The following is a 26,417-nucleotide window of genomic DNA, read 5'->3' on the forward strand; positions in this document are numbered from 1 at the left end:
GTGTGTTTGTGTGTGTGTACGTGTGACAGAGAGAGAAAGAGAGTCGGGGGAGAGAGGGGTAAGGAGTGAGAGAAAGAGAAGATAGAAATGAAATGGCAGATAATAAGAAAGGGAGGGAAAGTTTTCCATTTCTGATTGAATGATGATGGTAAAGAGGAAGGATTAGAAGTTTACCCAGTATGGTTCTTCATGAGATTGGAGAAAAAGTTTCCTTGGGGACAAAGGGGAAAAGTTTCAATATCCAGAACCACTTTATTCTTGAAGAGGGAAGATGTTGTTCTGGAAAAATATTCAGTGAGAACTTAGTAGTATCACTTGTGGAAGAGTTACTTATATCACAGTAGTATGTATTAATGGTACCAGATCATATTTTCATTTCTGTATCTAGAGCCAAAGAGAGCTGTTTTCACAAATGTAGGAAATTAGAATTCCAGCTAGCCCTCCCTTCCAGACCACATTAAGCAGGGTGTTAAAAGCTCTTCGAGAGAAGCAGAGACTGGAAAATCTGAAAATATAATTTGAAGAAGGGAGTACTAACTGAGTTATTTACTTCTTCCAATTACGATTAAAGTTTGTGAGGTAAAAGCAACACCCTGTATTCCTTGATGATTAACCACACTGCACAGATGTTAGTTCTTCGACATTTTTATTAAGATCCACAAACCATTGTTACCCTGAACATAACAACATTGGACAGAAACAGCTGAGAAAACAAAAAATCACCATCATAGCACCATCCAAATGGATGCTTCCAATATGCAAGCTGTCACTAGAGGCTGGAATGTGTTAGGCATGGTGGACTACCACTGAATGTGTCCCTCCTAAATGCATCCTTGGCCCAGGCTTGAGCAAAACCTTAGTGACAGTTAAAAGTCACTGGCTTCCCTGATGGCTCAGTGGTAAAGAATTCGCCCAAAATGCAGTAGATACAGGAGACACAGGTTCGAGCCTTGGTTCGGGAAGAAACCTTGGAGGAGGAAATGGCAACCCACTCCAATTCTTGCCTAAAAAGTTCCATGGACAGAGGAGTCTGGTGGGCTACAGTCCAAAGGGCTGCAAAGAGCCCAACATGACTGAGCACCCAAGCAACACCATTGAAACTTTTTTTTTTGGTTACTTACAATCTACTCTTAGTGTCATTATTGGTCCATTTGGAGTTATACTGGGAAAGTTCTTTGTACCAAATCCACCACCTTTTTTTTCATCATCTGATACTTGCTAAAACTATTAAACAATCAGTGCAATTTGACATGAATTTATTGAATGTTACTGAATACCTATTACGGTGTGTCAGTCTTTTGGTAATTAGAAAGAGCTATAAAGAATATTCTTGCAGAAGAGACCTCTCATGATGTCAGTTACTTAAAGAAAACGTGGCTATTATTTAGGCAGATTGATCAAGATTGTGAAAATGGGAATTGAAGAGACAGCTTCTTAGATGCCAAGTAATACCACTCTTACATGTTCTCACAGAAGTTGCAGAACAAGTTATTACCAAATATGCAGGAGTTTCCCTATCATTGGTAAATCTGTTGGGTACTTTGTTGTTGTTTAGTCACTAAGTCATATCTAACTCTCTTACTTTACAAAAGAATAATTTCTCACCATCGTCAATAATCAATTTTCACATATAAGTTAAACGGAGATTCAGAGAGGTGTTTATAATAGGATGTCATGCCTCTAACCTCTTGTTTGTCTTAGGGCAAACCCATGTAATCCAAGTCACAAGAGAACGTTCATATACCGTAACATCCAAAAGGCAAGCACCAGGAAAGACAAAGCCACACGGAAAAGTTTGAGTATACCTAGAAGACAATAATTGAACACCGCTTAGAAAAGGAGAATGCTCAGTTTTTAAAATTCCATTATAGGATATTCTGTCAAATAATCAATGTAGTATATGCAGTGTTTGATATTTGAGCTCTAGAATCAGAGCAGAATAACTTAAATCTAAGCTCTACCTCCTACTATGTGTATAGTCTTAAACTCGTATTTTCTTTAGGTTCACTTTTCTCTAAAATAAGAAGCAATATTAAACTAAAATAGTGGCAATATAGGTTAAAAGAGTGAATCCATAGCCTAGCTAAAGGAGTATAATAAAACTTAGGCATTGAATGAAATGATGACACAAATATCTTCTTGTCTAGATTACTGGCTGCTCAATGGAAGGAATCATACCTTACTTATTTTTGTGCGCCAGGGCCAAACATTATGTTTAAAGAGCACAGTTAATACTCTATGTTATTGCTGTTTGTTCACTAAGTCCTGTCTGACTCTTTGTGACCCCATGGACTATAGCACACCAGGCTTCCCGTCCTTCACTATCTCTCAGATAGTACAGATTTGCTCAAACTCACATTCATTGAGTCAGTGATGCTACCTAACCGTCTCAACCTCTGCCACCCTTTCTTTGCCTCTTGCTTTTTAATCTTTCCCAGCATCAGGGTCTTTACAAATGAGTCAGCTCTTTGCATCAGGTGGCCAAAGTATTGGAGCTTCAGCTTCAGCATCAGTCCTTCCAATGTATATTCAGTGTTGATTTCCTTTAAGATTGACTGGTTTGATCTCCTTGCAGTCCAAGGGACTCTCAAGAGTCTTCTTCAGCACCACAATACAAAAACATCAGTTCTTTGGGGCTCAGCCTTCTTTACGGTCCAACTCTCACATTCATACATGACTACTGGAAAAACCATAGTCTTGATTATATGGAACTTTGTCAGCAAAGTTATGTCTCTGCTTTTTAATATGCTATCTAGGTTTGTCATAGCTTTCCTTCCAAGGAGCAAGCGTCTTTTAATTTCATGGCTGCAGTCACTGTCAGCAGTGATTTTGGAGCTCAAGAAAATAAAATCTGTCACTTTTTTTTATGCTCTCTACATATTTTTTTTAAATGAATGAATGATATTTTAACACAATTATATTCAATATAAGTGACAAAATACTGTGAATTCAGTGAAAATGTAAATAAACCCAATTTTATTTCTTTCCATGTTATTTAACATCCTAGAATCAATCCAAGTTTTTACTTTTTATGAAATATGGTTAATTTGACCATACAGAAATTTGAAGTAAAATATAGTCATCCAAACTCTCTGGGTAGGACATCTGACCATAAGAGTGACTGTGGTAGGCTGAAAAAACAATGGCTTCTGATCTCTGAAAGCTATGAATATTATGTGACAAAAAAGTGAATGTTACCTTAAATGGTAAATGATGTGATTACATTAAAGTTCTTGAAATAAGAAACTTATTCTCAATTAAAGGTGGATCCTAAATGCCAGCACAATTATCCTTTTAAGAGAGACACAGTGTGCTGTGTGCTTGCTCAGTTGCATCTGACTCTGTGACCCTCTGTAGCCCACCAGGCTCCTCTGTCCATAGGATTCTACAAGAAAAATACTGGAGTGAGTTGCCATGCCCTCCTCCAGGGGATCTTCCCAACCCAGGGCTGGAACCCACATCTCCTGTATTGCAGGCAGGTTGTTCACCCACTGAGACACCTGGGAAGCCCAAGAAAGGCACAGAGTAGAGTTAAATGCAAACACAGGAGAGGCAACAAGGGGAGGAGGGACTGGGGTGATACAACCACAAACCAAGAAATGCAGAGCATCTCCCAGAAGCTAAAGGAAGCAGGACTGGGTTCTTTCCCAAGGACTCTGTAGAGAGTGTGGCCTGACAGCATCCTGATTTCAGACTCTTGGCTTTCAGAAGTGAGAAAACAGGTCTCTGTTGTTTTAGGCCACCTAGATTGTGGTAATTTGTTACCCCAGCCCTGGCAAACCAACACACACTCAAAGTTCCTGGGCTCATGTTTGAAAGTACTTCCTCTATATCTGATACATGGATGAAAGAGATTCTCTAGGACTCAAGTGTTCCTGAAACACTGGCTAAGAGAAGAGAAGTTCTGGATATAGAGACTGTTTATAATTTATCCCCATCCTGTTCAACTCTGGGGAAGTCAGAATGGAGACTTGTCCGTGGTGAACACACAGGGCTTGGGAATAATGGGAAGAAAAGAAACACAAATTTTTTAAGAATCTTAAAAATTCCCTTAGAACTCACCTGGGTATCCAGGTTAAGTTTCTTACCTCAGAGGCATGGATAAAAAAATCTGGAGCAGACTTTCTTAGGCACTGGTTCTTGTCACTTAACCAAATCACTGGTAGAGATTTTCTAAGTTACAAACTTAATGAATTAGACTATCTGGGAAATGGGACCTAGACCTTCATGGTTCCCGAGGTAGGAGTTGGGTAAAAGAACAGAAATTATTCCTTTGACTGCAGAAAACAATTATGTTTATATATCCTTAGTGATAGAAAGTCAACTCTAAAAGGGATTGCCCTAGAAAAATAGGATGGAAAAGAACAAACTGTGTCCCTGACATTTCAGTGACATACCATCTACCTTTACTTGAAAACCAAGTACAGGCTCAGGTACAGAATATTCCATTAGTCAACTCAAACAAAGCTGTGTCTCATTAACTTCCCATTTTAGTCTTCCGTTCTATAACTTTCTTTCTAACCAGACTATATGAGATGTAATGATCAATGGAGGAAAAAAAAAATAGAAAGGCTCTTACCTCATAACAAGAGCCTCTTAACTTTTACCAGACTGAATATAAACTTCACTTTCCTTTTATTCATGATTACAAATGTAGCTTACTAAATTCTTTGGTTCATTTACCATGTTCTATTTCAAATCAACAGATACATCATTGAGACATTTTTTGGGTTTTGTTGGTATTAAACAAACTGACAAATGTATCCTCACTGCTCATCTCTAATGATGAACTGGACAATTTAACAAGTATCTTGGGAAAATTCTCATTTACTAAGCATCTGCCTTGTACATAGCAATCTTGCACCAAAGCTTGGACTTTGAAATCAAACAGAACTGGGTTCAAATCTTGGCCCAACCATTGATACTATATGACTTTGAGCAAGTTGTTAAAATATCTAAGCCTTGTTTTCTCTTCCATAAAATAAGATTATTAAATTTCCTTTACTAAAGAAATTACAGGTACAAAGCGCCAAATGCATAGTAAGCACTCAGTCAAAGTTCTTTTTTTGTTATGAGTTAAATGAACAGAAATCTAGACACTCACCCAAGAGGTTAATGGTAAAAGCTGACAGTCACTGGAAGATAATCAGTTAGATTCAGAAAGTATCTATCCAGGCTAAGGGTTTCATTTTTCTTAGTGTCCAATACCAGCCTGTTACAAGAACTGAGGTCACAGGATTACCCAGAATGCAAGCTAGGTTAAGAATCAGACTCAAGAAAACATAGAATTAATATTTAGTTCTGTTGCTTTCTTGGACACCCAACAAAACTGTCTCAAAATGAGGCAGTGGCTTTTGAGCCTAACTATTTGAGACATACAAACCAATTTTGTTTATAGAATGAATCATCTTCTGGGACTAGTTGATCTTTTAATCTGTAAGCATGAATCATAAAGTCATTCGTAACAACAGTGAAATCAAGACAGGATTAAAATCAAGAAATTCTCTCATACACATATACAAATCTTCTCTCTTAATAACAGCAATCCTGAAAACCAATGCTCCTAACTTGAAAATATCCATTTCCTTATTGGAGAGGAACATATTGTTATCCATCAGGTAGTAACATGAATACCTCTTTCCCTTTCCCCCTAAATCTTTCCCTACCACTTCCCTTTCCCTGTAAATATTTTCTTGGCATGATCTTCCTTGAACTGAAATCTCCCCTTGTGTTAGTTAATGCAACAAAGTTAGAAAGTACACAGTTCAAACTCCAGATGCATGCTCTTCTCCAAACTATAAAAGGACAGAGATATGCTGGTGTAGAATTATGTATCGATACTACTGTGCCATGGAGAATTTAGTTCTACAGGTGAATGTACATTCTAATTTGCTGGAAATTGCAAAGATCAATGAAGAAGGCCAATAAGGAAAGTGAACCATGGACCTAGGGTTTTAAGAAAGAGTCCAGAGTTTTAGAGACAAACAAAAATCACAAGGAGAAGGCATTTTATAACATGAAACAGGAAAGACTCTAATTATATCTTTTATTAATATAGGTAACATAATAAGGATTGTTTGACAAAGCTACCTGGGAGGGTCCATATTAATTTTATATCTCTACAACATCTTTAGATTTAAAAAAAACAATTTGCTGTAGATGCATAGAAGTTAAGAAATCACAGCATCTCTTAGATTTTTATATATGGATAAGTATCAAATAAAAGATAAGCTATGTTATTCCATTACCTTCAACAGAGACAAATAAATCTGTTACAAGTAAATATGAGTACTTTTCATAATAAATAAGCAGACCAAAAGTCAATGTCTTTACATATTGGACTTCAATGCCATGGCTCCCACCCTTACCTCCTTGCCTCTCTGCCATCATCTCCTATCATTCTCCTCCTCACTCATTCTGCTCACTTCACTCCATGCATGTTGGCTTCCTGGTTGTTGCTCAAACATTCAGAAAACTCTACTACTTCCCAGTACTACAGAACTTCTGTTCCCTTCCCCTGGGCCACTTTCCCCCCAAATACCTGTGTGCTTTGCTTCTTTACTTCCCTTAGATCTTGACCCCAATATTTTCTTCCTGATGTCCTGATCACCCTACATAAAACAACAATGTACCTTGTCAATATTTCCCATCCCTTCTTCCCTGCTCGATTCATCCCATTGGCTTTTATTGTCTGTAAGTTCAATGACATCAGGGATTTTTTATCTGTTTGTTTACTAGTGCATCTCGGAGAAGGCAATGGCACACCACTCCAGTACTCTTGCCTGGGAAACCCCACGGACAGAGGAGCCTGGTAGGCTGCAGCCCATGGGGTCGAGAAGAGTCGGACACGACTGAGCGACTTCACTTTCACTTTTCACTTTCATGCACTGGAGGAGGAAATGGCAACCCACTCCAGTATTCTTGCCTGGAGAATCCCAGGGATGGAGGAGCCTGGTGGGCTGCCGTCTATGGGGTCACACAGAGTCGGACATGACTGACGCGACTTAGCAGCAGCAGCAGCAGCAGCAGTGTTGAAAATGATTTTGGCACATGTAAGTCATCAAAAATATCTGTTGGATAAAGCAGGTTGCCCAGTTGTGCTTCCAAGTTCAATTATATTCATAAAATATTTTAGCTACTCTTGTTCTAAACAACATGTGGGTACAGTGTTGAAACCCAAGGAGGCCTTCGAAGAATGCAGGACAGAGCACATGTCAGGCACTTGCAAACAGAGGGTGGGACTAAGGGCAAATTTCAGCAGTCAATGCTGTTGCAGCAGAGATGGGAGTTAGGTGGATCAGCCCAGAGCACGTGCAAGATGGCAGCCTGGGCACTGATGCTGCTGTTGCTGAGCACAGTATAACACATGTGCACTGGATTCCTGTAGGATACTGGGTGGTGGAAAGCAGGTTGAACTCGAGTTTTGGAGACATGGGCTCTTTCTCTGATAAGATGCAAGTTTGGGAGCCCATTGGTTAAACTTTCCAAGTCTTAGCTTCCTCTGTTAAACATCGAAATCAACCAGATGAGTGATTTTAAAACTTTTTTAGAGTAATGAAAATAAAAATCAAAAATAAACAAATTGGACCTAACTAAACATAAGAGCTTTTGCACAGTAAAGGAAATCATAAACAAAACGAAAAGACAGTCCTCAGAATACAAGAAAATATTTGCAGATCAAGCAGTGGATGAAGTCTTAATCTTCAAAATATACAAACGTTCATGTAGTTCAATATCAAAAAAAAAAAACACCCAATCAAAAAATGGGCAGAAGATAAAAATAGACATTTCTCCAAAAAAGATACACAAATGGCCAAGAGGCACATGAAAAAATGCTCAACATCACTAATTACTAGAGAAATGAAAGTCAAAACTACAATGAGGTATCACCTCACACAGGTCAGAATGGTTACCATCCAAAAATCTACAAATAATAAGTGCTAGAGAGGGTGTGGGAAAAAAGGAGCCCCTTTGCACTGTTGGTGGGAATATAAATCGATACAGCCAATCCAGAGAACACTATGGAGGTTCCTTAAAAAACTAAAACTAGAATTACCATATGATCCTGCAATCCCACTCCTGGGCACATACCCTTAGAAAACCATAGTGCAAAAAGACTCATGCACCCCAGTGTTCACTGTAGCATTATTTACAATAAACAGGACATGGAAGCAACCCAAATGTTCATCAGAGGAATGGATAAAGAGGTAGATGCAACTGAATATTAATCAGTCATAAAAAGGAATGAAATTGGGTCATTTGTAGAGATGTGAATGAACCTAGAGACTGTCATACAGAGTGAAATAAGTCAGAAAGAGAAAAACAAATATACATTAATGCATGTATGTGTAATCTAGAAAAATGGTACAGATGAACCTATTCAAAGGGCAGGAATAGAAACCTAGACTCAGAGAATGGTGTGGTGGGAAGAGGAGAGTGGGATGAATTGGGAGATTAGGTTTTACATAAATACAATACCATGTATAAAACAGATAGCTAGTGGGATTCTGCTTTATAGCACAAGGAGCTCAGCTCAGTGCTCTGTGATGACCTAGATGAGTGGGATGGGGGCAGGGAGGTACAAGACAGAGAGGATATATATATATATATACACACACACACACATACATACATACATACATATAGCTGATTCACTTTGCTTCACAGCAGAAACTAACACAACATTGTAAAGCAATCAAACTCCAAATTTAAAAAAGACTTTTTTTAAAAGGAAGGTAATTGGCATCCCTGCTCCCTGAGAAATATACAGAAGGTATTACACTGTTGAAAACAAAGAGAAGTGCAGCTGTTTAGGGGACTGTGGTCATCAGCAGTGACCTGATGCACTGACCTTCCCCCTTGCCTCCCTTTATCACAATGATTACTGAGCCACTTCCATGCAGCCCTGAAGAACACAGATCAGAGTCTGGAAACCCTGGCTTGGAAGTCACCACAGGCCATATCATTTCAATTGTCTTCTTCTAAAGAAAAGATAGTATTAATTGGATGGAAAAAGAATATAAAGAATTGATTACAAAAGCAAGTTTCGGCAAAGGTCAGAAATGTCCTTTTAAAGAGACACTTCAGTTCATTTCAGTTGTTCAGGTGTGTCCAACTCTTTGTGACCCCACGATTGCAGTACGCCAGGCCTCCCTGTCCATCACCAACTCCCAGAGTTTACTCAAACTCATATCCATTGAATCGGTGATGCCATCCAACGATCTCATCCTCTGTCATTGCCTTCTCCTCTCACCTTCAATCTTTCCCAGCATCAGGGTGTTTTTAAAAGAGTCAGTTCTTCGCATCAGGTGGCCAAAGTATTGGAGTTTCGGTTTCAACATCAGTCCTTCCAATGAACACTCAGGACTGATCTCCTTTAGAATGGACTGGTCAGATCTCCTTGCAGTCCAGGGGACTCTCAAGAGTTTTCTCCAACATCACAGTTCCAAAGCATCAATTCTTCAGTGCTCAGTTTTCTTGATAGTCCAACTCTCACATCCATACATGACTATTGGAAAAAACACAGCCTTGACTAGATGGACCTTTGTTGACAAAGTAATGTCTCTGCTTTTTAATATGCTGTCTAGGTTGGTCATAACTTTCCTTCCAAGGAGTAAGTGTCTTTTAATTTCATTGCTGCAATCACCATCTGCAGTGATTTTGGAGGCCAAAAAAATAAAGTGTGCCAATGTTTCCATTGTTTCCCCATCTATTTGACATGAAGTGATGGGACCAGATGGGACCAGATGGGACCAGATCTTAGTTTTCTGAATGTTGAGGTTTAAGCCAACTTTTTCACTCTCCTCTCTCACTTTCATCAAGAGGCTCTTTAGTTCTTCACTTTCTGTCATAAGGGTGGTGTCATCTACATATCTGAGGTTATTGATATTTCTCCCGGCAATCTTGATTCCAGCTTGTGCTTCATCCAGCCCAGCGTTTCTCATGATGTACTCTGCATAGAAGTTAAATAAGCAGGGTGACAATATACAGTCTTGAAGTACTCTTTTTCCTATTTGGAACCAGTTTGTTGTTCCATGTCCAGTTCTAACTGTTGCTTCCTGACCTGCATACAGATTTCTCAAGAGGCAGGTCAGGTAGTCTGATATTCCCATCTCTTTCAGAATTTTCCACAGTTTATTGTGATCCACACAGTTGAAGGCGTTGGCATAGTCAATAAAGCAGAAATAAATGTTTTACTGGAATTCTCTTGCTTTTTCAATGATCCAGCAGATGTTGGCAATTTAATCTCTGGTTCCTCTTCCTTTTCTAAAAACAGATTGAACATCTGGAAGTTCTCGGTTCATATATTCTTGAAGCCTGGCTTGGAGAATTTTGAGCATTACTTTACTAGCATGTGAGATGAGTGCAATTGTGCAGTAGTTTGAGCATTCTTTGGCATTGCCTTTCTTTGGGACTGGAATGAAAACTGACCTTTTCCAGTCCTGTGGCCACTGCTGAGTTTTCCAAATTTGCTGGCATATTGAGTGCAGCACTTTCACAGCATCATATTTTACGATTTGAAATAGCTCAACTGGGATTCCATCACCCCCACTAGCTTTGTTCATAGTGATGCTTCCTAAGGCCCACTTTACTTCACATTCCAAGGTGTCTGGCTCTAGGTGAGTGATCACACCATCATGATTATCTGGATCGTGAAGATCTTTTTTGTACAGTTCTTCTGTGTATTCTTGCCACCTCTTCTTAATATCTTCTGCTTCTGTTAGGTCCATACCATTTCTGCACTTTATTGAACCCATTTTTGCATGAAATGTTTCCTTGATATGTCTAATTTTCTTGAAGAGATCTCTAGTCTTTCCCATTCTGTTGTTTTCCTCTATTTCTTTGCATTGGTCACTGAGGAAGGCTTTCTTATCTCTCCTTACTCTTCTTTGGAACTCTGCATTCAAATGGGCATACCTTTCCTTTTCTCCTTTGCTTTTCACTTCTCTTCTTTTCACAGCTATTTGTAAGGCCTCCTCAGACAGCCATTTTGCTTTTTTTTGCATTTCTTTTTGTTGGGGATGGTCTTGATCCCTGTTTCCTGTACAGTGTCATGAACCTCTGTCCATAGTTCATCAGGCACTCTATCAGATCTAGTCCCTTAAATCTATTTCTCACTTCCACTGTATAATCATAAGGGATTTGATTTAGGTCATACCTGAATGGTCTAGAGGTTTTCCCTACTTTCTTCAATTTAAGCCTGAATTTGGTAATAAGGAGTTCATGATCTGAGCCACAGTCAGCTCCTGTTCTTGTTTTTGCTGACTGTTTAGAGCTTATCCATCTTTGGTTGCAAAGAATATAATCAATCTGACTTTGGTGTTGGCCATCTGGTGATGTCCATGTGTAGAGTCTTCTCTTGTGTTGTTGGAAGAGGGTGTTTGCTTTGACCAGTGCGTTCTCTTGGCAGAACTCTATTAGCCTGTGCCCTGCTTCATTCTGTACTCCAAGGCCAAATTTGCCTGTTACTCCAGGTGCTTCTTGACTTCCTACTTTTGCATTCCAGTCCCCTATATTGAAAAGGACATCTTTTTGGAGTGTTAGTTCTAAAAGGTCTTGTAGGTCTTCATAGAACTCTTCAAGTCCAGCTTCTTCAGCATTACTGGTCAAGACATAGACTTGGATTACCATGATATTGAATGGTTTGCCTTGGAAACGAACAGAGATCATTCTATTGTTTTTGAGATTGTATCCAATTACTTTATTTTGGACTCTTTTGTTGACTATAATGGCTACTCCATTTCTTCTGAGGGATTCTTGCCCACAGTAGTAGATATAATGGTCACCTGAGTTAAATTCACCCATTCCAGTCCATTTTAGTTTGTTGATTCCTAAAATGTCAATGTTCACTCTTGCCATCTCCTGTTTGATCACTTTAAATTTGCCTTGATTCATGGACCTAACATTCCTATGCAATATTGCTCTTTACAGTATCGTACCTTGCTTCCATCACCAGTCACAACTGGGTGTTGCTTTTGCTTTGGCTCCATCTCTTCATTCTTTCTGGAATTATTTCTCCACTGATCTCCAGTAGCATATTGGGCACCTACCAACCTGGGAAGTCATCTTTCAGTGTCCTATCTTTTTGCCATTTCATACTGTTCATGGGGTTCTCAAGGCAAGAATACTGAAGTGGTTTGCCATTCCCTTCTCCAGTGGACCACATTTTGTTAGAAATTTCCACAATGACCCATCATCTTGGGCGGCCCCACATGGCATGGCTTATAGTTTCATTGAGTTAGACAAGGCTCTGGTCCATGTGATTAGATTGTTTAGATTTCTGTGATTGTGGTTTTCAGTCTGTCCGCCTTCTGATGGAGAAGGATAAGAGGCTTGACAGCTAGCAAATTACAGCCTTAGTATCTTAGACTCAGAAATCTAATGCACAAGGGTTGGTGAAAGATGGCTCAATGAACTTGAATAGCAAAACTCTCTTTAAGGATGCCACCATTATCTGTTGGGAAAGTTTCTTAATATCTGCCAGATAATGTCTACCTTATAGAGCTGTTTTGAAAATCTAATTGAATGATTGAAGAGAGTTTAGAATAGGACCTGACATATAGTTAGTGTTCAATAAATTGTTGTTGGTGTTATTCCTTCTAAATCTATGCTGTGTCATTGTTGGTCATACCACAATAGCTGTTACTCTAACAGGGCATTGAAGAGGACAGAAAAAGTTACTTACTGCACTAAAAGTTTGGCTAAATTGTAGTTCCAAAATAAGGTAAGACTTTGACTAAGCTGGCAAATAAGACCAAGAGTCAAATAAGGATTTCCATTATCAATATGTAATTCTGCTAATGTCCCTTCTCAAAATACATTTTTATTAATATACAACACACAGATACCTGGATTATTTCCAGATTTATTAATATTAAATATATTTTGAAATACAGAGCAATAGGTTTCCATATGGCAGCTCACAAAATCCTCCCAAATTCACTCTCTAGGTAACACAGACCATAAAGCTAAGAATGTCATACAGAGAAATGTTTTGACTTGTTTAATCTAAGTCCAAAGCTTTGAAATCAAGCTATATGAAATCATTCTATATACATAATGCTACTTCAGTTCTCTCAAGTTATTTAAGTCAACAAACCTATCAGCATTTATTACACCATTTTAAATCACTTCTGATGATTTTAAAACAGAATAACTTTGTTGGCTAGGCAACCTGAAAACTACTTGAAGGTGAATGAATCCTCTGTCACATTCATTGTTGTAATCCTTCAAGACCCACTTTACAGACTGACTTGAAAGGTGAAGGGACTGGTGATTTCCAGGAAGAGTCTTTAAGTAGCCTTGTAATGCGGTGTTTGCTGTCATTTCCCATATGCTAAGTCCTTGGCTTTATGATTCAGAACTCGGATTCTGTCAGTATAATGGGAGAGGTTCATCTCTTAAACACTGTCTTAGATGAACTAGGCTCACAAGAGATGAATGTACACAAATAGGGTGCTTAAGTATCAATCCACAGTAAATATTGTAGCAATCATGGATCCAGATGGTTAACATGACCAGTATATTCTTTCCTTCCAGGCAAACTGGAAAATTACATAGAAAGCTAAATTATAATCATAGGGTTGCTTTGAATGCATGGAAATTAGTTGTGTGTTTTGAACATATAACATGTAAAAGTTACTCTATAAGGAGAGATTAAGTAGTTGTGTAAATTTCTCCAGTCTTTTGGTGATAGAACCTTAAAGAGAGTTCATATCTGTTTATCTTCAAACTATGTCCTATTTTAATAAATGTGACTCTATACTTGATGTCATGAGAGATAAAAAGAAAGTAAATTGCCCCCAGAGAGTTTATAATCTCACTGGGTGACAGCGAAAGTGCTAGTTGCTCAGTCATGTACAACTCTTTGTGATACCTTAGACTGTAGCCCGCCAGGCTCCTCTGTCCATAGAATTTTCCAGACAAAAATACTTGAGTGGGTTGCCACTTCCTTCTCCAGGGGATCTTCCCAACCCAGGGATTGAATCCCAGTCTCCTGCATTGCAGGAAGATTCTTTCACCATCTGAGCTACCAGGGAAGCCCAATCTCACCGGGTAATCAATGCTAATATTTTTATACTATCAGAAAAAATTATTAATATAAAATAATACATAATTAACATCCAAGGTTCAGATGGCAATGATGGTAAGAGAAAGTATAATGAAATCCAGAGGAGTCAAGGAAATGCTTCAAAAAGAAGTCAGAGCATATTTTGGTGAGAACCCTATAGGTAAAAATCCTGCCTAGAGATCTGTCAAAGCCCTTTACTTTCACTCATGTTGGAATTCACAGCCACTCATAAGAAGTTAGAGTAGGAATCAGTTTGGCAATGAAAATTCTTATAGTGTAAGTTTGTTTTTACAAAGGCTCATCTGTATATAGTAAACATTAGTAAAACTGCTATACTGGAATACTGTGGTCTTTCCCAAAATACATGGCATCATGATTAATGAGTGGCAATTAAATTTAGTTGTCTGTATTCTTGTTTTTCAATTACAAATCAAGCTGGGAAGCAAAAGGTATGTGTACGTTTTCATTATAGCAAAGTTATCATAAAGCAAGAGGTTTCAGGGGCTTCCCTGATGGCTCAGCAGGTAAAGAATCTGCCTGCAATGCAGGAGATGTGGGTTCAGTCCCTGGGTAAGGAAGGTCACCTGGAGGAGGAAATGGCAACCCACTCTAGTATTCATGCCTGGGACATCCCATGGACAGAGGAACCTGCCAGGCTACAATCCAAAGGGTCGCAAAGAGTTGGATATGACTGAGCACAAGCACAGACAGAAGACATTAGCAATCTAGGAGACTGTGCCTTCCAGAAGTCCTTTGGCAACACAATCAAAGATACATTTTTTAAGTCTCTATTGGAGTGGCAGAAGATGCCACTGGAAAAGGCTAAGTAGAGCCCAAATACCTTACAATGCATTGGACAGCATCCCCCCAACACAGAATTATTTGATATGAAATTTTCATCATACTGAAGTTGAGAAAAACAGACAGAAGTTAAAAAAAAAATCCAATTATATGTTACCAGAGCCCAACCCTCGCAAACATTGAAGGTCCCACTTCAGATTCTTCTAGTTCTCGCTATCAACCTACATCTGACTTGATTAAGATTTTTATTTTAGGGATCATGGGTTGAGTTAGGCAGGAAGAATTAAGTGTATATATGCAAAACAAAGGGGCTTCCCTGGAACCTCAGCTGGTAAAGAATCTGCCTGCAATGGAGGAGACCCTGGTTCGATTCCTGGGTCTGGAAGATCCCCTGAGAACGGATAGGCTACACCTCCAGTATTCCTGGGCTTCCCTTGTGACTCAGATGGTAAAGAATCCACCTACAATGCAGGAGACCTGGGTTCAGTCCCTGGGTTGGGAAGATCCCCTGGAGAAGGAAATGGCAACCCACTCCAGTATTCTTGCCTGGAGAATTCCATGGACAGAAGAGCCTGGCAGGCTACAATCCATGGGGTCACAAACAGCCGGATATGTCTGAGCGACCAAGCACAGCACAGCACGTGCAAAAAAAAATTTCCATCTTGGCCTGTAGGTCACTGAATGGGATTACAGTAAAGTTGTTGGGTATTTTCAAAGATGTCTGCATAGAATGTATTCTTCTCCTGCTATTCACATTCAATATGAAAATAAATGTAGAAGACTTAGATAGGCCAAAGATGTACACTGTTATGTTCATCAGGAAAAGGAAGAGGAAAACGTTTAGTGATTAAAATAATTTTGTAAGAGAAGGAAGAATGTCCAAATATGAATGCTAAAACACATGGATCTAAATAAAGATGTCTTGATGTTGGTATTGAATCTTCAGCTTTTCAACACTGCTGACACCTATGTTTTTCATTGACGCCTACTGAGATGGACAGAAAAAGTTTATAATTTTTAAGATGGGAAAAGATCAATCCAAGAAATCTAACTAGCATCTCCAAAGATACATTTTTTTTCCTAATCCCACATTAAGCCATGTATGAAGTTATTGAGTACAAAACTTCAAGATACAAGAAGATGCAATAAGAAAGTATGAAGAGGAATAAAACACAAGATGGATAAAGAAGTATTTGAATTCACAGGAATCAAAAAGAAATGTAATTATTAAATGGAAAGAAATGGCCATATTTTCTCCCAGGAAATAACAAAAAGAGAGCTATAGTGTTAGTGACAAAGAGATTAAAAACCAAAAAATCTGATTATTCCGTGACTGCTGACTATAAGAGTGTGAAATGAGATATAGGCTTCACATCTTCCAGAAACCCAAATCACAAGCACAGTTTCACCACTTTCTGGCACATTTATTTTTCGTTGCTCAGGAAAACCTCTCCGTAAGACATGAGACTTGCTAGAAGAGCTATTCAAGATTCAGTAGTTAATTGACCAAATGTTGTTGTTCAGTCGCTCAGTCCTCTCCAACTCTGCAACCCAATGGACTGCAGCATGCCAGGCTTCCTTGTCCTTCACCATCTCCTAGAACTTGCACAAACTCATGTCCATCAAGTCAGTGATGCCATCCAACCATCTCATCCTCTGTCATCCCCTTCTCCTCCTGCCTTCGATCTTTCCCAAATGTTAGGCACAGCTTAAAAGAGTATTTGATACCTATAAGTGGAAATTAAATTTGGAAACTCTCAAAAGACAAGCCCCATTTCAATCAGAATGATAATAATGAAGAACCCTTTAGGACTCATGCTATATGAAGTTTCTTGTTTTTAAATGAATCACATACTCTATAGGACTTTTATTCACTTATATAATTTGATGTGATTAGGAAACTACCCTTTACAAATAACCGGGAAACTAACTGTTCTGGTTATATGCCATCTTCCTTCAACATGAAAGTGGATCTCCTCTAACTTACTCCTAGGTCCAAAGTTCATTTCATTGTGTAATTAGTTTAAAGATGGCTTTCAAACATTTCTCAATTACTGTCAAGGATTTGAATGAGACCATCAAAGAGTCTACTTTATTCAACATCTTTCACATAAAAATGACAATGATTGGACTACTCTAATAGTAAAGGTTTATTCTAGGATTTAATGTTTACATAAAGTTTAGAAAACTAAAGAGTCACAAATACCATCAGTATTTTTGACAAGTGAAGAAAATCTAAGAAAGGGACTTCACTTTTTCCTTCTAACACCTAGAGAGCATTTTGTGGAAAGTTCTTTTCCACTGTGGACTAAGAATGCTGCCTGCCATATCAGCAAACAAAGGATGTTGTGGTGATAAGCTATCAAGTCCCAAGGATGGACCCTGAGGGTACTCAGGATGAGGAAGAACTGAATCCTGGCCCTAGATATTTATGGTATGTATCAAAGGAATGATTTCAATGAGCTCAAACTCTTGCATCCTCTCATACACAGAAAAGTGCTAAATCCATTAATTTGAGACATCTGATTTTCTTTAAATAACAGTAATTTTTTTATGTTCCCACTACCTAGTTTGTGTTGCAAAAACCTTTCTGTATACTGGCTCTTCCCTGACCTCTTCGATGCAATTCCTGAGAGATATCTGAGAGATATCCCAGGCTTGAGTCATCAGAAAGTCTGCTGAACAAAATATAATTCTCAGCTTTCAGGATGTGCATTATTATTATTATTATTATTATTTTTTTTTTGGTTAACACCATGTAATGAGAATTCAAAGCTCCCAATTTCAAAAGTATGTGAAACATGCATGATTTGGATAGAGCACTTACCACCCACTAAATGCATTTCACAGCACACATACCATGAAGTTCTTATTTGTTGCTCTTGTCATTCAGCTGCTAAGCCATGTCCAACTCTGTGACACCATGGACTGAAGCATGCCAGGCTTCCCTATCCTTCACTATCCCCTGGAAGTGAAGAAGTGAAGTCGCTCAGTCGTGTCCGACTCTTTGCAACCCCGTGGACTGTAGCCCACCAGGCTCCTCCGTCCATGGGATACTCCAGGCAAGAATACTGGAGTGGGTTGCCGTTTCCTTCTCCAGGGGATCCTCCTGACCCAGGGATCGAACTGAGGTCTCCCGCATTGCAGGCAGATGCTTTAATCTCTGAGCCACCAGGGAATCACTATCCCCTGGAGTTTGCTCAAACTCATGTCCATGGAGTCAGTGATGCCATCTAACAATCACATCTTCTGCGGCCCTCTTCTCCTTTTGCATTCAATCTTTCCCAGCATCTGGGTCTTTTCCAATGAGTGGTTCTTCACATCAGGTGGCTAAAGTAGTGGAGCTTCAGCTTAAGCATAAGTCCTTCCAATGAACATTCAGGGTTGATTTCCTTTAGGATTAACTGATTTGATCTCCTTGCAGTCCAAGGGACTCACAGGAGTCTTCTCCAGCACCACAATTTGAAAGCATCAGTTCCTCACTGTTCAGCCTTCTTTATGGTCCAACTCTCACATTCATTCATGACTACTGGAAAAAGCATAGCTTTGACTATAAAGACCTTGTTGGCAAAGTGATGTCTTTGCTTTTTAATATGCTGTCTAGGTTTGTCAGAGCTTTCTTTTCAAGGAGCAAGTGTCTTTTAATTTCATGGTCACAGTCACCATCTACAGTGATTTTGGAGCCCAAGAAAATAAAATTGTTCACTGCTTCTACTTTTTCCCCTTCTATCTGCCATGAAGTGATGGGTCCAGGGGGGCTTCCCTGGTGGCTCAGTGGTAAAGAATCCACCTGCAATTCAGCAGAGACGTGGGTTCATCCCTGAGTCAGGAAGATCCCCTGGACAACCCATTACAGTATTTTTGCCTGGAGAATCCCATGGACAGAGGAGCCTGTTGGACTACAGTCCATAGGGTCGCAAAGAGTTGGACATGACTGAACCGACTGAGCATTTCCGATGGGATCAGATGCCATGATCTTAGTTTTTTGAATGCTGAGTTTTAAGCCAGCCTTTTCACTATCCTCTTTCACCTTCATCAAGAGGTTCTCTAGTTCCCCTTCACTTCCTGCCATTAGAGTGGTATTTCCTGCATATCTGAGGCTGTTGATATTTCTCCCAGCAATCTTGATCCCAGCTTTTGATTCATCCAGCTTAGCATTTCATATGATGTACTCTGCATAGAAGTTATATAAACAGGGTGGCAGTATACAGCCTTGTTGTACTCCTTTCCCATATTAACTGATATCAGGTCTCAAAAAGTTCTCTCTCTCTGCAGTTCTAATAGTAGCAGAGGAATCTCTGACCAGGAGAAACTTACATGTGTCTATCATGCAAATAATTTTCATCAGAAATGTGGGTAATTTTTTGAACTTCAATTCTTTAAAATAATAAATTATATCACAGCTACTTTCCCTATTATGATTCATCTTGAATGGATGATCTTAGGGAAATATGCAGGAACGACAGTCCATCTCCATGCTCATCTCTTGGTTCTTCCAGTTCTCTAATTTTTTCTCTATATTTTTCTGTTCTTAATTTCTCCTTATATATTTGGTCAAATAAGTTCATAAGGGGTATCAGTTCAGGTAACCACTTTTAATTGTGGTTAACAAAAACTGGGTGGTCCTAGGAAATATGGAGTGGCTATGTGCTATCATTTGTTCATGCATGTTAAATCCATTTGGAAATCTAATTCATTTCAAAAGAATCAGTTTCAGAACTTTGGATAATCTCCTGATTTAAATATTTTGCTGTCATTTTGATAAATCAAAATGTAAGTAGTGCTCTCAATGGATGCACAATTAAGTAGAGGATGAACCAAGATATCAAATTACTGGAATGAAAAGTAAGAGGGTAATTAATACCCAAGAAATATTACCAACAAAAAAACAAGTGAATAATGTATATAGAATATTTAATATATGCTAGGCCCATGTATATATTACAAACAGTTGATTTTGAGATAGGAGGTAAGGGGACAAGGAACAACCTTTGACATAGCCAATGTGGATATGACAAAAACTGATTAAAACCAAACAGGCCCAAAATGGTAGAAGATTGGACTTACCATAAATCTGAGCCTCAGTATATACTCACTGTAATACACTAGCATGCTAAATGTCACTCACACAGGCACCATGACAATTCCAAGTGAAGCGAAGTGGAAGTTGCTCAGTCATGTCTGACTCTTTGTGAACCCATGGACTATACAGTCCATGGAATTCTCCAGGCCAGAATACTGGAGCGGCTAGCCTTTCCATTCTCCAGGGGATCTTCCCAGCCCAGGGATCTAATCCAGGTCTCCCACACTGCAGGTGGATTCTTTACCAGCTGAGCCACAAGAGAAGCCCAAGAATACTGGAGTGAGTAGCCTAGGCCTTCTCCAGCAGATCTTCCCAATCCAGGAATAGAACCAGGGTCTCCTGCATTGCAGGTGGATTCTTTATCAACAGACCTATCAGGGCAGACCATAAAAGTCCAAAAAGTGGGCAGTGGCCCAAATCCTGGAAATCCCCACCCCTTCTCCAAAATAATCCTCCCACTTCTTAGCCTATGAAATTAACCAACCCATAGAAACTAACTACCCCATACTTCAGGGCCACTCTTGCCTTTTGAGACAGACTATCTCAAAATCAAAAGTTATCCTGTCTACGAAATGTGTATCTCTCTAAATAAATCCACTTCTTACCTATAACTTTTATCTCTCACTGAATTCTTTCTGAGATGAGATATAAAGAACCTGAGCTTCAGTGAGTCTTCACAGTATGTGAGTGATTTTAATTAAAAGAAGCCCCATTCTGAGTTTTGACTGGTTTCAAATCCCATCTGAGGTGCGACTGGGTTTAAGATCAGGTAAGAAATTTCAATTTTATTTAAAATTCACATTAAAAGAAAATATTATCTACATTTTACAGATTTTTAAAGAATAAGGCTCAGAGAAGACATGTAATCTTTTCGTTTTCATGTAATTAGTCATGGGCAGAGTTAGGGTTTGAACTTAGATCTGCACAGCTTCTCCAAAGGATATTTTAGAGAGTGATGGGGACACAAATGGCAGAGGTAATGACCACAGAGACATCATCATTGAAATGGGATCTGATAGAAAGCATCAAGAAGTCATGCAAAAGGGTAACTGCAAGAGTGCCATCAGTAAGGCATGTTCTGAATCACTCTTATCTCAAACCATGATTAAAATCTTTTATTTTAATGGAAAAACCATGAGTTCATTTCACTTGTTGAGTAGCTCAATAGTAAAAGAGATGAGAAAGTTAAGTTCTGGCTAAATTGTACTTTAATTATCAGCCTAAGAAGTTGCTACTATTGTTTTTGGTGCAAGGGATATAATGGGAGAATGACAGACTCCTAGAGACATTTTTGGACAGTTACTATAAAGGAAGCACGGTAAAGGATATTCTGAAGGGAGGAGAGATGGGAGAAGGCAAAAAGAAGAGTTTACAATATTTACACCAAAAGAAGGTGAGAGTCTAAATTATGGTGATGGCAGGAAGATTGTAAATGAGAGCACAGATATAAGAAAAGGGAACCCACATGGAGTTATTTAGCTGGACCAGGCAATGGATTGAATGGAATGAGCAAAGGAGATAGAGGAAGCAAATACTACTCAAGATTTTTAATCATGTTTTGATTGAGATAAGGGTAATTCAGTGATGTGACATAAGGAAGTAAAAGAGGAGGATCTGGCTGGGGTAGGGAGTGGCAGGGCTAGAGATGATCTGTCAGGTTCCATAATATCATCCTGTCAATGAAACAACACTAGGCTGGCACAGTATTTTATTAGTATAAATAGACTAACCTTAGGTAGCTAATGTTGTCTGTATGCTTAGTCGCTCAGTTGTGCCTGACTCTTTGCAACCCCATTGACTGTAGCCCCCCAGGCTCTTCTTTCCATGGGGATTCTCCAGACAAGAATACTGGAGTGGATTGCCATGCCTTCCTCCAAAGGATCTTCCCACCCAGGGATTGAACCCTGGTCTCTCGCATTGCAGGTAGATTCTTTACTAGGCCTTCTAAAAACTGAAATTATTTTATAGTCAAAAATACCTACAGAGGCATATACTCCAAGCACATAAGTAATTTATAAGCAAAATTTTTTTTATTCAGGTTTAAAAGAAATAAAACTAGAAGACCACTGGGAAACTGCTATAAGCCTTTCTGGTCTCACTAATGCTGAAGATTGTTATTGAGTACTTCTCCTGCAGAACATGTCCTAATAAGTATATACCTCTCAGAGATAATGTCTAAGAATTTAACTTTTGAAGATGGATAAAGAGTAAAGAAGAAAAAGGCCAAGACACCTGAATATCATAAAAGGACAACTTAAATTACCTCAATTGTTGGGCACAATCAGTGTGGCTAGTGAGGAAAACCAGCAGCAGAGGAATATTGGTGAAATGTCCAAAGACAATTTCTCCCAATGACCCTGTGACTCAGCTATTCCCTGAGCTTTACCGCCAGCACCATAAATAGATTTTTATAAATGGAGATGCTTAGTTGTAATTATTTCTGTTTCTGGAAATAGAAGAATGCTACTAGCAGTGAAATTCCATGATGAGGAACAAGAGTAGGTGAGGAAAGATTAAAGAGAAATCCCATCAGGCCATGCCTGGGAAAGGAATTAAAATGACATGTTCATATTATTATCTGCACTGTGCATAGAAAAGAAAGGAAAGCTTATTTGAAATGGGAGATGCATTTTAAAATATATTTATGTTGTTTGAAGGAAATAACTTTGAAGCCCATGTAGCAAAAAATCACTCCAGAGGTTAAACACTAAATATCAATCTACAAATGAAAAAAAAAAACAAATTTTCAGTTGGATTTTGGGGGGTTTCCTTTCTTCTCATTAAATAGAATTTAACTGGAACATATAATAATGTCTGTAAATCTAAATCAAGCTCAGCCTTAGAAATATGTGGCACAAACTAAGGAGCTTTGTAAAAATTGTCCTCAAATGAAAGTCCTCTATTTGTTTACCATTGATACAGGAATTCCAAAATTACAGATGTCATCATTTATCTTCACAGAGTCTCTAAAAGATTTCCTTTTGAAATGGGAATTTTCCTGAAAGGTATTCATATTATTACCTTCCTATAAGTCATTCACATTACACAGAGAAAAAGATCCTAAGGAACAGCTAGCTACACAAAGGGAATGAAGTTTAATAAGGGAAAAGTTTACTGCTTGGGGACAATATTAATTGAAAGGAGGAAGAGTTGAGATTTAAACAAGACGGGGAAAATTCTAAAGACTCTGACAAGGACACAGGATTTCATGATCATTTCTTTCAAGTTAATCTCCCCTTGTTTCTTTGGGATTTTATATACTTGAGGAATGAGGTTCTAAAGCATAAATTTTCTCTAGTTCATCATGTACTACAATAAACCTGTAAATCCTGTTTGCGTTTGCTAAGATTCTTCACCTCAGGTAACTACTGGGGAAAAGGCAACACCTTGAGGAAGTGACAGAACGTAAGAGCTCTATTAGTTATATCGTTGCCTCATTATCATTGGAATATGACTGGGGCTGGGCCACACAGTATTTTAAGATTGAGAGTCAGTCTAGCCCAGACCTTCAACTGATCTAAATAAACCTCAAGCACCCATTTCTCAACTTTGTACAAATAACCCATCACCTTCGACACTTTCCATAATGATAGCTCATTGTCAACGGTAGAATCAAGAATTCCAGACCACCAACGGAACTTCACATTTAGACACTTCCTGCCATCTTCTACTTTGTATAAAATAAATGAGGAACAGAATCTACATTCTTGGAATTAAAATGACTGCAAACTTTTTTACACAAAATTGTTCTCATTCTTTTTTCTAGCTTGTAAAATGCATTTTAGAGGAATCTAAAGTTTCTTGGTCTGCTTTTCACTTCAAGTAAAAATTAGGGCACCCTGACTAGTACTGGCGATGTGGAATTTGGGAGTTGGACATAATTCCAGTGCTTTCTGGGCTTAGTTCACTATGGTCTTATAAAACAATTAAAAAGCATTCCTGCTATTTTAGGCCAGTAGGTCTGAAGCCTTCATCAAGCTCCCATCATTTGGCACAGGTCTGCTTTCTGTTCTCTGATCAACTCCTTTGAAAAGACAAGCCTGAACCATGGACACACACTACAGAAAAAATGGTCACCACTGCCAATCCTCACTGTCTTTTAGCTTTCCTTACTTTTCTATTTTGGGGGGACTTGAAGAGAACTAACTTTCACATGAAAAAAGATATAAATACATCTGGAAAGTTTATAAATTGGAAGTTTTGGTAATGAGAGTATCATTATCCATGTAATTTCTGGGCTTAGTTAAACAAAGATGGGATTGAAATAGAAGGTTCTGGAAGCTCCACAGTGTATGGGTGTCTGCCCCTCATTCCCATCTGCAATCTTTTCAACCAAACCCCCCTATTTCAGACCCCAGATTGAGAAATTTTTATAAGTTATAGGTTATTAGCTCCCTCCAATGACAGGCTATACACACACACACACAGTTTTTGGCATTGAACAAAAAGTCACATTAGGGTTTTCCAGAACAAAGATCAATGGAGGGAGGAGGAAAATAAAGATAGACAATAGTGGGGACTTCCCTGGCCGCCCAGAGATTAAGACTCTGCACTCCCACTGCAAGGGGTGTGGGTTTGATCCTTGGTCAGGAAACTAAGATACCCATATGCAGTACAGTGTTGCCAAAAAATAAAAGAATGAATGAATAAACAGACTGCTATTTTTTTTTTAAATAGATGATAGATAAAGAAGGGAAATTTCACAGGCAAAGTGAGACTATCTGAGTTTCACCTCTGTCCATCATAGCTTCTCTGTCAATAAAAGTTGTCTACATCTCCATGTAGTGGTATGCTGAATCAGTGGTATGCTGGATCTGCTTCCGACCTGCTTCCAAGTGACATGTATGTATGCACTTGTTCCTAATTTCTAGTTCTCTTATGTCACACTTGTAGTTTGGAATAATGCATGGTGGAAGTGTTCATAACATGGAAATCAACAAATGCTTCAAATCAGGCCATTTTATTTTTGGACATCCAAATTATCGGCACACTGCAAATTATGATTTATATCAGAGAAAAAGAAATGCAAAAGAAGTCCCATCCAAAACATATATAGAGCTCTTCCTGAAAAGAGGTCTGTGAATATTATTTTTCTAATTTCCAGCAATGTCTCAGTGTGCCTTATTTTCCAATTCCTTGATTAGAGCAGGATCACCACTACCTGAAATTTCATGAATCAGAAACTCTGGGTTGGAAAGTAACGTAAAAACCTCCAGGGGATTCTGATGCTTGATAAAGTTTGAGAACCTCAAGCTTGTACATTATATATGGAAAGACCTCTTAATCTAATGGTGTGTGTATGTGTGTGTGTGTGTGTGTGTGTGTGTGTGTGTGTGTGTGTGTGTCCACGTTGAGGGAATTTGCCTGCAATGCAGGAGACCTGGGTTCAATCCTTGGGCTACAAGCCGTGGGGTAGCAAAGAGTTGAACATGACTGAACGACTGAGCACACACACACAGAAGGGATATAAGCAGATATCAAGGTTTATCTGTGGTCTAAGAAATAAACACTATTGGGGGAAAGAGAAAAGATATAAGACAGGTCAAGAGTAGTTCAACTAACTTCCTTGAAAGGCAGAAGATGGAATCCAAAATATAGGTAATGAAATTCACCATGGACAAAAAACAAGGGCACACTTTTCACCAAGACATTAAGTCTTACCCTTTAAAGACTTGCCCCACTCTTAGCTCCATCCATCTTCTTAAGGACAGGATGCCTACACTGTCATCTTTTTAAAGTAAAATAGATTTTTTATAAGCAGATGAAAATCTATTCAGATCTATGAACAACTGGTCTGTTGAATGCTCAGATAACACAAAATGTTAGTTGGATTTGCAAGAAAACTAAACGAAAGTTTCTTGTCATAATCATTACTAAGCAAATTAATTTGATGAGTCATCTCTTTGATATATGAAGTGGAACAAAATATCTAATGGGCAAATATGAACGTCGAACCAGAGTTATCATTTACTGAATACTTAGTGTGATATAGGCATATCATATGTATTATTTTGTTTCTTCATAATATTTGTACAAGGCAGGTGTTATTAGTTATGTTTTCTAAATTGACTAAGTAAAGTTCAGAGAAATCTAAGTTAATAAATAGCCCATGATTGTGTCACAAATATCCCTTAGTGTAAGGAATGCTAAAGTTTACATATTCCACTTACTTGTTTTTATTGATATTATTGGCAGAATTGGAAATCCTTAGGAGATGCCTCAAAGTATTTCTATAATAAGTTTATAGAATAGAGACAATATAGGAAAACTCACATAAGTGAGACTTACATACAATAATTTTCCATGGAAATAATTATAAAAACCTTGATCATTCAGAGGATATTACAAAGAGTAACAGTTAATTATATTTGATGAAAATGGCTTCATATTCCCATTACTCAGGACCAAAAAGTTATATAAAAATTAATATCTTACCAGAATTTTTATAAACTTTTATTTTGA

General features: G+C 38.5%; 1 long non-coding RNA gene across 6 annotated transcripts in view; it reads right to left on the minus strand.

Annotated features, from left to right (window-relative positions):
* LOC145516377 (uncharacterized) overlaps nt 1-26,417 on the minus strand; it is a 523,613-nt gene that overhangs the window by 73,489 nt on the left and 423,707 nt on the right. Inside the window, exon 5 of one of the 6 annotated variants that reach the window (XR_014061334.1) lies at nt 633-1,805. The exons of 4 other annotated variants lie outside the window; for them this stretch is intronic. This is a non-coding gene — a long non-coding RNA (uncharacterized LOC145516377). Of the gene's footprint in view, nt 1-632; nt 1,806-26,417 lie in introns of those variants that run through there. One more of the 6 variants, XR_014061333.1, reaches the window with a different exon arrangement.

The sequence above is a fragment of the Giraffa tippelskirchi genome, chromosome 8 (assembly GCF_054371585.1).
Source record: "Giraffa tippelskirchi isolate mGirTip1 chromosome 8, T2T-mGirTip1v1.2.pri, whole genome shotgun sequence".
In the NCBI taxonomy this organism is placed as follows: domain Eukaryota; kingdom Metazoa; phylum Chordata; class Mammalia; order Artiodactyla; family Giraffidae; genus Giraffa; species Giraffa tippelskirchi.